At 40.6% G+C, this 18,175-nt stretch overlaps 1 long non-coding RNA gene across 1 annotated transcript in view; it reads right to left on the bottom strand.

Moving 5' to 3' along the window:
• The window catches only part of LOC144785365 (uncharacterized), a 470,352-nt gene that overhangs the window by 128,578 nt on the left and 323,599 nt on the right, over positions 1 to 18,175 (bottom strand). The window contains exon 2 of the long non-coding RNA XR_013601842.1: positions 6,367 to 6,532. This is a non-coding gene — a long non-coding RNA (uncharacterized LOC144785365). The remainder of the gene's footprint in view (positions 1 to 6,366; positions 6,533 to 18,175) is intronic.

The following is an 18,175-nucleotide window of genomic DNA, read 5'->3' as shown; positions in this document are numbered from 1 at the left end:
GTAGTGGACTATCCATGCAATGTTGTACAAAGGGTGATTGATGTGTGTAGTATGAATATGTCAACCTAATGTGGTTTGGGTATCTCCAGGGAGTGCCCAATCCATTAAGAGTTGTGCACACAGTTGAGACTGTGCATAGTAGATGCTTGCCCACCTAATGCGACATCGTGTTTCAACTGAATGAGCTCTCTATGAAAACAATGCACAGGGCTATAGGTGTGTATAGTAGGGGCTTATCTCGGTAATAGGACTTGGATATCGAGGGGAGTGGGCTCTCCAAAAAGAGTTTGCACAGGGTGAAGGTTGTGTGTAGTGTAGGCTTGGTCACTTAATGTGGCTATGACACTGTGTGACTACATAATTATATGAAGACAAGCCAATGGGCTTTGTCAAAGGGTGCCCACATCATTACATAACACAAGTCTATCAGCTTTGCCAAAGAATCACCACATTAACATATGCAAAGCAAATTTACTAGCTTTTTCAACCACATGAAACAAGTGCCATAACACTCCCCAGGTCAAATAAAGCAATCATAACACCATTACAAAGAGGGGGGGGGGGGGTTAATTCTTACCTGAACAGCTAAAGCTCCCGCTCTAGAAATACTATAAATCTTTCCTGGGGTCAGGTAGTTTACACCCCAGGAGACATAGGATGACTTAAAAAAAATATTCTGTGGGACTGCTGCATTTGCCTTGGCCCCAACAGCATTTTTAACGCTCTTGTGGTGACCCTGATAAGACTAGGGCACCTCAAAGGAAGAACAAATATGTAAATTAGCCCATGAAAGGCATTATGGGGCACTCCTCGCCAGAAGCAGTGAATAATTAATGAGCAGCTTGGCCACTCATTTATTATTTAATTTTAATTACCTCTGTCTGCATTTTCTTTGTTTGGGTATCTAGTCCCACGGGGACACCCACATCTGTTAATATTTTTAGGGGTGTGAGGGGAGCCCTGTGGCCCCTGCAGCCCCGGCAATTAACTGACCAGCATCCATCCTGGGTGCATGAGAGCCGGCAAGCCAGCCATTTGTTTTGGTCAGTGTCCTGGTCCCTCCTGGGACGCCCATAACAATTCCATCCTATGGGGGCTGCAGGGGAAAGCCCATGACCCTGCAGCTCTGACAGCTCCCGTGCAACACCCATCAGGGAAGTGTATCACATTGACTAGGTTCAATGAGACTGACTTTCATGAGGTTGTCGAGTTCTTGTTCAACCTGTTTGATAAGTCTCTATGACCACAGCACTCCCAACTCAATTGTTTTTTTAGATTGTTCAGTTTATAAGGGTGACAAATCAGATGACCTCCAATGACCTTGAAGATCCTAGGTGTGTAGCCATCTCCTTTACCTGGTGATGAGTACAAGATGTGCATTTTAACCACTCTTTCACAGCTGCTCTGTCACCAGAGATTTGAGTCACTTGTCAATTAACGCATTTTTCTTCTTACTTCAACATAAGGATTGATAGCAAGGCTTCTTGCCACAATTTTGTCACGTGTTCTGCAGTGCAGGATACGTGCCTGAGTGTAGGGAGCAGAATTATTATCTGAAACAAGTGTGTTTGCCATCATCTTTCAGGGAGCATGTGTCTACAGCCTCAGATTCACAGGCAGTAATGATTTGTGATCTTAGTGCCTCCTCATTGTTGTGATTATGGAAATTGCTGTGCAACACTCGATCTTTTATTATTTTCTTCTGCTCATAAAAGCATTCAGTCTTGCCTTCTTTTAGCCGCATGGAGTGGAAAAGATGTCTTTCATAATAAAGGTTTTGTTTTGAAAGAAAATTCCCCATCAGCAACTGGTTCAGACATTCATGTGAAAAATGTCCATAGTTATCAGATTGATATATGAGTGTGAGGCCCCACACAGTACACAAGGAAGCATATCATTCTCTACTTGTTCTCAATGTCTGTAGCCCTGGTGAGTACATCACTGTCTCTGATCCATCAGCATCATCTTGGGCTTAAGTTGTTCATGTCACCCAAACTGAAGGGCACAGGAACGCTCAATGTTAATTGCTCAGATAATTACTAATTTTTTCTGTGTTTTATTAGACTCGCCTGTACACTATTAGCTAGCGTTTTTCACCCTACGTTACTGTCAATGAAAGCTATGTGGTTTCATTAAAATGATATACATGTAAAAAATTAATTTGCACATTTACTATACCAGCACAGACAACCACTTAACATAATCAAGGAAATATATTTTCCTGCATCTGTATGTTTTACGGAATATTTCACTCAGCTACTTCCATTTAGAAACTATGGGCCACATGCATCAAACCCAATGCATTATCCCAAATGCAAAAATCACAAATTGCGATTGCCTTTAAGGAATCGCAAATTGCAATTCCTTTAATGCAATGCTGGAAGCAATTTAAAATTGCGATTTCACCAGCAGGGGTCACAAATTACCGAAAAATAAACAGGTTGGTAATTTGCAAAAACTTTGAAAAATTACATGTTACACACACACATGCCCTTGGGGCATGTGTGTGTGCAACAAGGGTGCACATTACAATTTCAGAGGTGCAACAGGGTGTCCTTTTGGCACCCTTGAAATTGCATGCACAACTTGCAAGTACCTAATGGGTACTCGCAAATTGCGCTTGCAATTCCCATTTATTCCTAAATGCCTGTAGGCCCATAGGAATGAAACTTTTCAATATGACAATCAGATCTGTCTTTTCATTGCAAAGCCATTTCAGTTATAGATCTAAGCAAGAACCAGAAAAAAGAGGCTGGTGCACAGACAGAATATCGACTCTGGAATATCGAATTGCCAGAATATTGAGTTGGAAAATCAAAGTGGCAGAATATAGACTTCAAGAATATCAGTGACCAGAATATTGAGTTGAAGGTAAGAAATATCGTTTTCTGTAATATCGAAGTCAGTAATATCGTTTGTCAAAGTATCGTTGTTAATAATATTGATATTTATATTAGTGTTCTGTATTTTAGTATGATTGTTAAATGTATGTGATCTAATGTTTTTTGTATAAATATAGCAGTTTTTCTAATGTTTGAAATTATTGGAAGTGATCAATTTTATGTTAATTACATTTTGCGTATTTTTGTTCTGTAGCTGGTTGTGGGTTTATAGGTAAATAGGGAGGGAAGTAATTTAATTATAATAAGGAAATTGATAATTTTTATTTGTTGGTATTTATAGTAAAAAAAAGTATTAATTAATTATTAATTGATGATTCTTTTTTATTATTAAATTAATTGATAATTGTGTAAATTGTGTTATTTTTTTAGGAGTGGGTTGTGGGTTTACAGGGGAAAAAGGTGGTAAGTAATTTAATTATAATAAAGGAATACATAATTTGAATTTGTTAGTATTTATAATTATTTTTTATTAATTAATTATTAATTGGTTATCACATTTTATTAATTAATTAATTGAAAGTTATATATTGTGTTATTTGTTTTAGTAGCTGGTTGTGGGTTTATAAGGGAATAGGGTGGGAAGTAATTTATTTTGAATAAAGTAAATAATATTTTTTATTTATTAGTATTTATTTCATATTTTGATTTTATATTGTTGTGTGTGGTCATTTATTTATTATTAATTTATTGCTAATTGTTTGTTAATTATAATTAATACATTGTTAAATATATTAATTGTGTCAGTTATGTAGAAGTTGTTTGTACATATATAGGGGAATATGGTGAGAAGTAATGCTCTTTGAAATCATTAATAAGTTTTGGGGAATTACAATTAATTGATATAAAATATAGTTATTTGTTTGTAAAATGTTTTCTTAAACTTCTATAAATTAAGGTTTGTAGTTTATTTTTAGTACTTTTTAACATGTAAATATTGTTCTGTTTTTTGAATTTATTATATTTATCTGTTTTTTGTGTTATTTAAAATGTTTGTATTGTTGTTGGTATTTTGTTTCTTTTTTATTTTTATTTACATATTTAGGAAATATTAATTTTAACCCTCTACTATCCAACAATATCCTTACTGTTGCACTCTGTGGAGTGGGAATAGTAATATTTACCCCACTGCTATCCAATACTTTCCCTACTATTGCACTCACTGGAGTGGGAATGGTCATTTTTACTCCTCCGCTATCCAACACTTTCCCTACTGTTGCACTCAGTGGAGTGGGAATAGCACATTTTACCCTTTGCTATCCAACACTCTTCCTACTCTTGCACTTACTGAAGTAGGAATAGAAATGCTTCGCTATCCAACACTTTCCCTACTGTCGCACTCACTGAAGTGGGAATAATAATGTTTACCACTCCGCTATTCAAAGCTTTCCCTACTGTTGCACTCTCTGGAGTGGGAATAGTAAATTTTACCCTTTGCTATCCAACACTTTCCCTACTGATGCACTCACTGGAGTGGGAATAGTAATGTTTACACCTACGCTATCTAACACTTTCCCTACTGTTGCAGTGTATGGAGTGGGAATAGTAATTTTTACCCTTCCGCTATCCAATATTTTCCCTACTGTTGCACTCACTGCAGTGGGAATAGTAATGTTTTACCCCTTCGCTATCCAACACTTTCCCTACTGTTGCACTCACTGGAGTGAGAATAGTAATTTTTACCCCTTTTCTATCCAACACTTTCCCTACTGATGCACTCTTTGGAATGGGAATAGTAAATTATACCCTTTGCTATCCTACACATTCCCTACTGTTGCACTGGAGGGGGAATAGTAATTTTTACACCTAGGCTATCGAACACTTTCTCATCTGTTGCACTCTCTGGAGAGGGAATAATAATCTTTTCCACTCCTCTATCCAACAGTTTCCCTACTGTTGCACTCAGTGGAGTGGAAATAGTCATTTTTACTCCTCCGCTATCCAACACTTTCCCTACTGTTGCACTCAGTGGAGTGGGAATAGCACATTTTACCCTTTGCTATCCAACACTCTTCCTACTCTTGCACTTACTGAAGTAGGAATAGAAATGCTTCGCTATCCAACACTTTCCCTACTGTTGCACTCACTGAAGTGGGAATAATAATGTTTACCACTCCGCTATTCAAAGCTTTCCCTACTGTTGCACTCTCTGGAGTGGGAATAGTAAATTTTACCCTTTGCTATCCAACACTTTCCCTACTGTTGCACTCACTGGAGTGGGAATAGTAATGTTTACACCTACGCTATCTAACACTTTCCCTACTGTTGCAGTGTATGGAGTGGGAATAGTAATTTTTACCCTTCCGCTATCCAATATTTTCCCTACTGTTGCACTCACTGCAGTGGGAATAGTAATGTTTTACCCCTTCGCTATCCAACACTTTCCCTACTGTTGCACTCACTGGAGTGAGAATAGTAATTTTTACCCCTTTTCTATCCAACACTTTCCCTACTGATGCACTCTTTGGAATGGGAATAGTAAATTATACCCTTTGCTATCCTACACATTCCCTACTGTTGCACTGGAGGGGGAATAGTAATTTTTACACCTAGGCTATCGAACACTTTCTCATCTGTTGCACTCTCTGGAGAGGGAATAATCATCTTTTCCACTCCTCTATCCAACAGTTTCCCTACTGTTGCACTCAGTGGAGTGGAAATAGTAATGTTTTCCCCTTCGCTATCCAACACTTTCCCTACTGTTACACTCACTGGTGAAGGAAGAGTACATTCTTACACCTACGCTATCCAACACTTTTCCTACTGTTGCACTCACTGGAGTGGGAATAGTCATTTTTACCCCTACGCTATCCAACACATTCCCTACTGTTGCAGCAATTGCAATGGGAATAGTAAATTCTTACCCCTACGCTATTCAGCAATTTTACTACTGTTGCACTCAGTGGAGTGCAAAATGTAAGTTTAAAAATGCATACATATTTTAGTATTGTATGTTATAATATAATGTTCTTATTATTATATTTTATGTTATATATATATATATATATTTTTGGTTAATTTTTATATATGTATAATATTTTTTCATTAATTAAAGTTATTAGATTATTTTTTTAAAGATACATTTTTATATTTAATTCTATATATCTATGTTTAAATGTTAGTAAATTAAATGTGTTTATTATATTTTTTTCATGTTTATTATATCTAAGTAAATTTTTTTACTTAATTTTCATAATTTAAGTGTTCTCAACATTATTATTTTTTATATACAAAAAAACGATATTTGGACTTCGATATTTTTTACATCTATATTTATTTTTTGATATTTTTGTCATTTACATTTTAAATATAGGATGTCGATATTTTGATTATCGATATTTTTACGTCGATATTTTTGACATCTATATTTTTGTCATCGATATTATGTCAGTGACTCAAGAGGCTAGTGCATGGTCAAGATAAACATCGTTTGCAGCTTTTTTTAAAAATGTTTAGAAAATCCCACCTTTTTCTGGAATTAATCTCTTTCTTCTCTGGATTTCTTTTCTTCAACAGATTCCCATATCTCTTTCAAAGGTGACAGACTTACTAAAGCAGCCCTCTTGGCAACTATAGTATCCTCATCGTCTGCCCGAACAGATCTTGTGTCCCACGGTGAGTTTGCCGCCCTTCTAGCAAGGCAAAAAACAAAATATAAACAGGAGAAAGTTCTACTAATATCTGTGATGTATCAAACCTTTATATTAACATAATGAAGGATATCTCCTGCAGCTAAACAATCATTCACCATAATACAAACTGTATATAGCAAAAGCGATCCACTCTAGAGACAGTGATTAAATACAGCTGGTGCTTGCCAGGACTGCAGGTACAATGCGATGCAGAAAGGAGGGGAGGGGTTAAAGTGGTCGAAATGGGAAAAAAAGTTGGAGAGCTGTGGGTGAAGAATCAGAGGACAGGAATAACCCGAGCATTGGGTCAGTGGTTGGAGTAAGAGGTGTGGCTAGAAAGAGCAAAGCATCCAGATTTTTTGTATTTCTTTGCCATTTCTCTGACCAGTTACAGCTTATTACCTTATTTAATTCAACCAATGAATACACATGTTTATTTAAGGTTTAATACATTTTTGGCATTAAAATACATTCACAAAGTGGAATGCGTTTCCAATTACAGAATATCCCAAATATGCTTAAAAGTGGAATAACAAGCCTTTTATCTCCGCACCATGCAGTTTCTGTCATCAGCAGTTGTCCTCCCTTTTTTCACAAGAGCAGTTCAAAAATTAATGGAAAATATCCTAGTTTGCTAATGTTGCCACATAATTGTGGCTCTGCCATATTTGCCACATAATACATCATCTGCTGTATAATCTGATGATTTTAACAAACAAATTGTTTGAAGCTCACACAGATCAAAAGTTACAAAAAAATGTGACTTGTGTTGCTGCAAAGTGGAGGGCCCTTTGCAAAGGTTGACTGATCACCTTTAACGCTGCTGCATTTGTATGCTACACTAGTTCTGAGGCAAAATCTTTGCAGTGACTGTTAGTATCTGTAAAAAAGTGGCAGAAAATGTACCACATATGTTGCAGCCTTTTTTTCCTGAATAATTTAGTCAACACTTTGACAAAATGTTGTCCTCCATTGCTGCACAATTCCAGTAGCCCCAAAGCAGACAGCACATATTAAAAGTGCTTGTGCATGAAGCAGAGAGACCGTGAAGTTTGTGAACTTAGGGATCGATTAGGATGGCGGTCGGAAAAGCATTCCGACCGCCTTGGAAGTGGAAATAAACCTTCCGCATGTACCGCAGGAATTCTGTCAGACATATTAGGGTGAACCGCCTGAAAAATCAGACCACAGCAGACGGATTCCATGAAACTCCGACGGGACCGTCTGGAACAGCTGAAAATCTGTCTGTGGCAGGTGGATTTGCTGCGGAAAGGAACAAAACCGCCATTCAATAAGCGGAATGATGGCACGTGAAATTACGATATGATGGTAGTGCCAGTGGAATGATCAGTTGTTTCCGACTGCCGTGATCGCAATAAATGATGAATGCCGTAAAAGTTCATACATTTATGGAGAAATACACTTACCCAAGGTTATTGGATAAGTGACCACACCTCTACCTGGCGACAGCTCAGGGAAAAGGGGCCCGCTCTGAAAGAAATAATATTGTGTGTCACTCACTAGAAACTTTAAATGTGGGTACCAATCCATAAGCGAGTGTGTTGGTGTACATCAGACAATTATAAACAACAGTGTGAAGGAACCCATAAAAACCACGCACTCCTGAGAATTCTGAAATGCTGCAAGTGGTAGTTTGCTATTAATGAAAATTATATATTATTTTTTTGCACACATCGGATGAACTTCTGTGTGACAAAGCTGTCTCAGAGCCAACATGATCAAGGTCTTTATGCAAATACTAAATGTTGCTGTTGTTAGTGTAACAGAAAAAGTGGCCTAGTCCCAGTGGCAACTAGGGCTTCAACACACATTACTGATTAGACTATATTTACATTTAACATACATTTTAATGAGAATTATCTTTTAAACAGTTCAACATGGTATACAATAAATCATCAGATTGTAGCATAGAACCAAACGGTATTATGCCAAATTAACAATTCAACAAAAACTTTTTTGTGAAATGAATTGCAGAACCCAATGCATTTCGGGACACTTGGTCCCTTCATCAGGGGTATTCTGTGAACAAATGAAAAAGGAAAACATTTCAATTGATGCACGTTGGGATCGGCATTGTAATTTTTGTAAGAAACACTTTCCTGTTGTTCTTGAGCATGTCATGCAACCATCACCAGGGTGAAAGAAAGGTGTATGTTATTATGAAAAACTGTCACTTACTCTTTAGCCACAAGTCAATCCTAAATCATAAGGGGAAAGAAAGAACAAAGAAACAGGTGATTGCGGATGCTGACCTCCTCAATAACGTATTAAAGTCTCTAGCTTAAATGTCAAGTCTCAATCTGCCACAAACCTGCAGGGTGAATCTTCAAAGAAAATCTAAAACTGTTTAAAAGTCTCTGCCGGTGCGAATGTATGCAGAACGCCTATGGGTGAAAAAACCGTAATCAGCGGACAGCCTTTGTCAGTTAACCAACCGACTGCAAGAAATCACCTAAACTCACCTATATCAATGGAATACGGGCGCATCTAGAATGTCCACATGTTATACTCCGTCTCCATCAGACTGTAATGTCAAATATCTGAATGTCAATATCATCGTAAATATCAATTTGACTCGTTACTATTAGATTTAACACAAAAGAGCATACAAGTTCCACTAACCTCCCAAGCATTACTGTCGTGCTATGCTTGTGGAAACTAAGATTGCCCAAAGCCTTTTCCCTCGGTATTCAGCAGAAACCTATGAAGTGAATACTATCATCAACGGCCTGTACTTCAATCTCGCTTTTTACTACCCGCTCACAAAGCTGTTATAAAAAAATGCTCACCGGTATTAAACTACAAAGCGAACAGCTGTAATCCTTCAATGAGTGGTTGAATGTCTAGTGAAGACGCCGAATGTCCCCGTCTCCATAAGAGCCTCACTTCATCTCAGCCATTGGAACGCAATGACATTTTCGTCGAAGGCATAAACACAAAAGACAGACGTACTCCCTGTATTTAGTTTCCATCGAAAACAGACTAAAAGCGTTCCCGGATCTATTGAGTTCTCAATCTGAACCACAATGATAAATTAAATATAGTCTAATATACGGACAATTCCGCGCAGAGTTAAGAAACACGAGTAAAGGAGCTCACTTTTGCGCACTGTGACCCGAGGAGGGTGAAAAAGTGATAAACGTACAGTGTGGGTGTTAGGGCATGAAAGGTGTAAGATAATGATATTGCATAATATAAATGGGTTGATCAACAGACCTGAACTTAGTACACATGACAGTTTGTATACATTTTCACATTACCAACTCCCTGTTTAGGCAAGAAACTAAAGGAGAAATCAACAATCATAGATAGATGGAGGCACATGTGTTGTGGATAGTGTCAGTTGTGCCTTGAGTGGTGTGTAAGTCTTTTAAGGTGAATTTGTGTTCATGCTGCCACTTGTGAACCTTCATTGTTTCTCGGAATTGCATGTTTCTAAAGAATACAGGCCATCTCTAGTTTGTCATTAAGTTCGTGTGGCATCATGGTCTGAAGTTTTTTTATTCAAAATACTTCTCTCCGCAGGAGGTTTTTGGAATTGTCTATGCCAGGGTTTTTCACCAATTGTTCTATTATTTGAAATATGAGTTGCGCAATATTATGGCGTTCTCCTTCCAAATGTAACTCAAGGTTAGAGGTCGTATTTTTTGTTCTTATTTTGCTTTTGTGTTCTGTCGATCTGATTTTCATCTTTCTCTCAGTTTTTCCCACGTATAGTAGCCCACATGGGCCTTTAATAGCGTACACAACATTTTCCGAGTTGCAATTTGTGCTGCCATGGAGTTTGATTTTTGCCCCAGTTCTAGCATGTTACAAAATTTCTCCTGGGATAGCATTATTGCAATGAATGCAATTCCAACATCTGTGTGTACCATTCTTCACAGTTGTGGACTGCGTCAAGGATGCTTGTTTCTTTTTTTTAATAATATTTCTTTCAGATTGTGTGCTCTTGTGTACGCGAAAAGAGGTTTCTCACTGAATAAGTTGTTGAAATCCGTTTCTGATTTCAATAAATCCCATCGTTTATTAATGATGGCTTTTATCTCGGTGGATGCAGTAGAATATTTTGACACAAAAACATTCTGTTATTTGGTTTTTTTGTGACCTTTTTCAGTAGTTGTTCTCTAGGTACAAGTTTGACCTTTTCCAATTGTTGGTTCAAAAGATCTCCAGAGTATCCTCTTTTAATGTAATTGGTTTTTTGTTGTTCCCATGTTTCTTCGCACGCCATGTTGTTAGATGAAATGCGTTGAGTTCTTAAAAACTGAGACACCAGTAGGTTCCTTATTAGAGATGGTGGGACCAGGCTACTTTTTCTGTTTCACATATATATGCTACGCAGGCATATTTCTCAACACAGCACACATATCGAGGTACACAGTCTTATTGTATTAATAGTGTGCGCTCCTCACCCACATTGTTCGCTGTGCCCCGATTGGTTTAATTACGCTGTGCATATTTGTTCCTATTCGTAGCTGTGTGCTATATGCAAAGCTCTAGATGATATGGTAACGTCATGTATGGCCGTCAACTATAAGCCCAGAAGCAATACTACTATGATATGGCTTAATTATGTTATTCTAAATATAATGGGGACTACTGCAAATAGTCAAAATCACGTTGGTTCTCATGCAGAATGGAAATAAACCCTGAGTTCACCCATCCGAACCAGTGACTGCTTCAGAACGTGTGGTTTAAGTAGGCAGAAATCATCTAATGAAAAAACGCCTCTGTGGACATGTCTTCTAAAAATAGAAAAATAGATGGATAGGAATAACTCGTCTAACTAGCTAGAGTAAGCCGAAACCATCTAACGATAAAACACTGCTGCGGACATGTCTCTAAAACTAGAATTACAGACGGCAAGAGTAATGCATTTACCAAGCAAAGAACAGCCTCGCACACATCCGAGAGTTTCCCACTCACGCAGACCCAAACACTCACCTCTCTGTCGGTACCTCGTCCTGGTACTAGAGCTGCAACCGGAGGTACCGACGGGAGGCTCAGGTCGCCGTATTTGTAGAGGTTTAGAAGGCGCGCATTCTCATCAACGCGTCTCAAGGACCTAAGGTGCCCGTCTCGATTACTTGAGCTCAGCAGTCTGGCAAACGAATAAAACCACACTCTGAGTAGGGGGCTGATGCGCATGCGGGCTGCTTTAAACTCTATGCCTGAGTTGTAATGGCCTGAATTTTAAAAACGTTATTACCCTACTTGTGGCCGTGTCAAGGACAATGCTGTATGTTGCTACGTACAACACGATTGTTAGGACATAAGTGTTCATTGTTAGTTTGTGTAGGAAACACCTTCTCTTCAGATTAAGAAGAGCGCGACTCTAGACGATATTATCTTATTAATTGAGGTGTGTTTATGTAATTGTCTGTATTCCTATATCAAGGGATGACATATGTCCACACTACCTGCAGTTAGCAAATGTTAGTTATTGATTCAGAATGGGGTATATGATGCTTAAAACAGTGTGATTCTTATTGACCATGTTACTCAACTGAGTGGTGGCAAAATAACACAGGCGTGTGTAGTTAATGCCAAGTAGCGGAATGATGATAATAGTGAGTGTCAATTGCAACGTATCGCATCTATGTTGCATTTATGGTTAATTAGAGTGCTGGCCATTTAATAGAGTGCTAGGTGTTCACTAAAGAGCTAGCCACTGGATCTCATCATTTAGTCCGACAGTGTCACTTCAGAGTCGGTATACCCAAAGTTGTTCATATCTAAACAGAAATTTAGAGATATCTGTGATATGCTCCAGAATCCAAGGTTGCTCGAGGACTGTCCAATGAAGATCATCAGCAGAATGATTCATATCCAAAAAATGGTTAGTCATTTTGGTCAATCTTTTCCTACACCGAATGGTGCTTTTGGGCTCAAGTATTCTCGTCTTGATCTTGCGCGTAGTCATCCCCACGTAGAGCAAGCCACATGGGCAGCAAATTAGATAGATAAGCTTATCGCTGTTACAGTTTGTGTGTTTGGACAGGACCCATGGCCTATCCATGCCAACATCTATTTCGGTTGTGCGTTTGGTTTGTGGACAAGCAGCGCACATTCCACACGGAAAATGCCCTTTAATTGGAGGTAAGCCCCACAGAGCCTCCTGGTCTGAAGTGCTCTTTAATGGAGGACGCCTATGTACCACTTGATCTTTATTGTTTGTACTCCTCTTGAAGGTGAACAAGGGGCGGGGCAATGGTTTGTTCCCAATGTTCAGTATGTTCGAGTGCCTTAGGATACTTTTCTTGACATGATTTGAATAGTATCAGAAAGTGTTCACACTTGTCAACCTGGAATTCTCTTCTTTTGGAAGTGCCACTTCAATAAGAGCCTCTCTGTTATTATTGTCAGCTCTTTTCCTGGATTCCCGTATGATCTTCACAGGGTACTTCTTTTCTTTCATATGGTCAGTGAGTTTGCCTGCATGCTCTTTGTATTTTTCCACAGATGAGCAATTCCTCCTGATCCTGAGGAATTGCCTGAAGGGCAAATTCTCCCGGAGAGATTTGGGATGATAACTCTGATATGACAATAATGAGTTCAGAGCCACAGGCTTTTTGTACAGCTCTGTTCCCAATCCATCCCGTTCTGGAAAAATTTGTATGTCAAGAAACGGTAAGCTTGTCTTGGAGTACTCAAACGTAAATCTGAGAAGTTAATTTCTGGTATTAAGCCACTGGTGAAAGGCCTCAATGGTTTCTGGCGATCCTCTCCATATTACAAAAACGTCATTGATATAACGTTTCCAAACACAAATGTGTTTTTCAAAGGGATTGTTCACTTGGAGGACCACTGTCTGTTCAAACTGATGCACATAGAGGTTAGCCAGGCTGGGGGCAAAAACGCTGCCCATGTATGTACCGGACATTTGCAAATACAGATCATGATAAAGTGTGCAGGAGTGATGCTGTCAACAGGATTAGAACCGAGTAAGGACTCTATTGTTGTGAGTGTCTGAGGTATGCACATATACAAAGATTCCAAGTGAAAAGAGACTAGGTAATCTTGTTTTACGTCAAACGTGGTCTCTACCAATTGACGTAACAGATCTTTTGCGTCCTGTATATATGTAGGCATCTTCAGTACAAGAGGACGTAGAAAATAATAAACAAAAGTTGACAGCGGTTCAAGTAAAGACCCTATTCCAGAGATGATAGGCCTCCCTGGTGGAGGTTGCTATTCTTTATGTATTGTAGGCAATACATAGAAGTAGGTTATGATAGCATTGAAGGATGGGAAGGACATGCACTGGTTTTGCAGCCATACTGTTACATTGCTGGTTTGGACTGTCGAAGTGTGAAAAAACATTTTCCCTGCTATGTGCTGTCATAGTCCATGAGGTTTTCACATGCTCATTTGTGACATTTATTTTGTCCAGAGGGTACTGAAGAATGTGTGTAAATGTTCATATTGCCCATGTGGATATGTGTGTATTATGTGCAAGAGTAAAATGCCTGAGTGTAACACTTGTGGTGATAATTCACCTATAACACATCAGATACATGTAATTTGGAGATGCCTTCCTTCCATTGTTTTCATTATATGTTTTGTCTTGCATGTGTATGCACTGATTCCCCTCTCATATTGTACGTGCATGTGAAATTTCTAATGGCCCACGTTTAACCTCAGTGTGAGTCCCACTGGCCAGCACAGAAACGGCCCAATTTTAAAAGGACCCATCAGTAAATTAACTGAGTGAAACATATGTGTTGTCCGCCACCCTATTTCGCAATGAGCTATATTAGGCCGGGGGATTGCGCAAGACAGAACTACACCTTGTGAGAAGAGTGTGAGAATGTAAGATCATGGCCCTAAATGTGATCTCCATGATGCAAGTAGCCATTCACTGGCCAAGGACATTGAGGGGTGTGTGCTGTTGGACACAGCGAGTCTACCCGACACATCCTTTCAAATGTATTGTATGTATTGCTCACTCAGATACTGCATCACAGATGTGGGTCTTCTTCACATTGGTTTCTGTGCTGGCACTCTGCATGTGTATGAGATGGCTAGGTACTGTGTCCATCATCATACATGTATACATGTCTATGAAATTATTTGATGCAAGTGTACTACGTGTCATGCTGTATGACCTCTGCTCAACATTTATGTATTGGTGTGCTATGTTTTTTCATGTTCCTGTACTGACACAGAGTGGTACATAACACAGTGTCACTGAAACTTCCTTTTCTTGTCTGCAATGCCTGCAGCTTAAGGTCCACCAGCATAAGGCAATATGGAGGGCCATAGCACGCAAGGAGTGGACTCTGGTTGTCTCCAGCTGACGGAACACACACGTTGTCACAAGAGGGTGGATGACATCTGCCGGCTGAGCAAAAACATGGCACATATGACGCTGGGGGTGCTCCCTCGGAGTGGCAGGTTGGCGCGCAGGAGCAGGATACCACTAATGGCCTGCATCTTGTCAGTGAGACAGCCAGAGCTGGATGGCCGCTTGAGGGCCCATCAACAGCAAGTTGGTGGTGAGTATTCAGCGAAGTGTGACTTTGGGTGTCAGTGACTGCATGAATCCCACCCGTGAGCCAGTGGGAAGCTCTGTGATGTTTCTAGTGTGATGCAATGGCTTCTAAGTGGTCTCAGTGTTGAGTGCAGCTGTTATGTATTTTTACAACATGTGGGTTATCATGTGCTTAAAACAATGACTCTTTCCATTGACAGATGAGATGTGGCCTTGTGACATATGCTGCAGTATGAGTGTCATAGACATCACCTGGCAGTGAACGGCAATGAACATCATGTTACTGTGCATTTATAGATGTGTGATGTGCACAAAATAAGATTTGTGAGAACTACACGGAAGACACCAATGTGCAACTGTAGTTGTGCTTCAAAGCACAAGATGGTGGATAGCAGGAGCGTTTGGACATTTGGGAGTCACTAGCTGTGGTGTTTTCACTTAAAGTGACTCCATATGTGACAGAGACAAAATGTTTGGATGTATATCTATCTCACCTATCTCACCTACAGGCACGTAGGTATGCTTACAGAGAATAGTATGTTAGGTAACAGGGAATCACGGGCCAGCTATTTGGAAGTGTTAACATCACATGGGGCATTACTATCAACTATGCAGGTTTCCATGCATCTTCTGATGATTGCATAAAGATTCCACATGCTGACAGTACATGGAGGAGGGCAACATCGGAGTATCATTTTAAAGTTTTGTTCTTCCCTTGCAAATGATTTTTGTGAGAATGGCACTATACTGAACCTATATCTCTGTGTCTTGCAGCATCTACCGAGGGCACAGAAGGACAGGTGACCAACACCAGTGGGGAAGCTTCTGGTACGACTGCTACACATGAGCTCACTGACACTGATGTGACCAGCGCCTCGGAAGCTGACAGGAGTGCCCCGGATGAACCATGCCCGAAAACACCAACCTCCACATCATCAGACTCCAGCGGTGACTCCTCAATGTTGGTGGGCACAGGAAGTTCATAATCTGAGTCATCTTCCACCTCACATCATCCAGAGCCCACTCTCCCAGTTGTTACCACAAGTGTTCTCTGTGCCCGCAGCCCTAGGAAAAGTAGGGTCTCCTTCCCCCCCAGGCACCGCTGCCCCTGCCCCTGTCTCCCCTGCTGCTCTTGGTGTGGAGGCGGTGGAGCTTTTGTGCCAGCTGTGTGTGGGTCAGACTGCTCTCCTGAATGCCTTCCAGGTTCATGACAAGAAGTTGGCACAATTAGTTCCCTTCATGGAGGGGATTCATTCTGATGTGGATGACCCACACCAAACTGTCCAGTCTTTGTCCTCCACACTGACAGCAGCCATTCAGCAGCCACAGGTTCCCAATCCAGCTCCTGTCCCTTAAGCAACCACCCTGCCAGTGGCACCCCCTGACGAGAGTGCCCACATGCCACAGCTCTAAGGCACCAAGTCTTCCACATGCAGCACACAATAGCAGCACTCCAAGCGGACCAGACCACAGACACCATCACCACAACACAAAACTGGCATACAGGGGTGCAAAACCAAAATCTCATCATGTGACACTCATGGGCATCAGGCCATGAAGCAGGCACCAATATCACAATCATCAAAATCACCCCCATCCAAAGGCACTCCCATCCCCACACCTGCTCCCAAAGACAAACAAACAGTTGCCCTGTCTGCTGTGAACCTGGTGCCTGCAACGACTAAGCACAAACACTTCTCTAAGGCAGATTCACCTACAACGTCAACTTCCACCTACACCCCTGTGAAGCTGGGATAGGAGAGCAAAGTGGGAGGTTTACCTGGACAGCAGGGGATGCAGGGGAAAAGGCAAGGCCACCCCAAGTGTACCATCAGATCACGCAAATACCCACTAGGAGAGACACCTGCACCTGATACAACTTTGGTGGAGAATGAGGCTGCTGTACCCACTCCACTTCCCACCTCGGTCAAGACATGTGTGGGCTATCAAATCCTCAATCAATTAAGACCCAGCCCTCAAAATTCAACCTCAGACACTGTGCCTCCACGCAGCATGTCTTCACCTCCCTGTGCCACCACACCACCCGGTCCAAGCAGCCCTCAGGCTCCTACAGCCACTGATGCCTCTACCTTAGTCAGTTCTCTTTCTCCCGGGTCCAGTCCTCCAACTACGCCCGACAATCAGCCACCTCCCGGTTCAACTGGGAGCCAAAGTTGAAGCAAATTCCCCCCCACACCATTTCTCCCACAGCTGTGCCTGGACTGCCAATTTGTTGCCACTGAGCTGGGGTGTTTCCCATGGCAGTGGACGGTTTACCCATTCCCTGTGCAGTTTCTCATGCACACATTTGGGGACCACATCTATGGGCTGGCCAATGGCCTTGCTGTTTGTCACTTTTGATACCCATTCCGTGTGCAGTTTCTAATACACACAAGTGCATACATTGAATTTGTATTAGCCAATGGCCTTGCTGTTTGTCACTTTTGATGCCCTTTCCTTGTGCGGTTTCTCAAGCATATATGCATACTTTGAATTTTTACTGGCCAATTGCCTGTCTGTTTTGTACTTTTGATGCCTGTCTGTGTAATATGTACTAAAGACTGTTACTCTTGTTGTCTGCTTTGTCAATGTCCTTGTGAAATAAAAAGTTTTTATGTAGGCTATCGGTTCATGTGGCGTGGCTCATGCACTGTAGGCCACTTTAACATTGTCAATTGCTTATTTTACTTTTTCTGAGGTTTCCAGAGGTAACAGGCACTTTTGTTCTTTAGTCAGAAGCTTCAGGGTGCAGTGATGGTTGTTTGGGACGATCTACTCTTCGCCTAATCATTCTGTGCTCAGGTTTGCTATATTGTACACATTATGTTAGGATACAATACCAGAACAGAGGTGAGTGCTATCCACAGGATTACATGCGGGTGATAAGGGTCCAGCAATTCTGTGGGCTCTTTCTTGATGTGTGCACAGCAGTGTTGATGTGTAGTCATCTTGTGTGGGCCTGTCTTCACTAACCTAATCATTTTCCTCTTCCAGCTGAAGTTATGGAAGAGGAAAATGATAGCCGCTGAATGCGCATTATCCTGCAAACACTAACTTTTGGTTAGTTCATGTTGAAACAATGCAAGCGCGAGATTACACATACGCGATTAAAAGATAAGTCGCATAAA

Source organism: Lissotriton helveticus, chromosome 10 (assembly GCF_964261635.1).
Source record: "Lissotriton helveticus chromosome 10, aLisHel1.1, whole genome shotgun sequence".
Classification (NCBI taxonomy): Eukaryota; Metazoa; Chordata; class Amphibia; order Caudata; family Salamandridae; genus Lissotriton; species Lissotriton helveticus.
The sequence above is the reverse complement of the archived record's forward strand: the minus strand, read 5'-3'. Positions and strand labels throughout refer to the sequence as shown.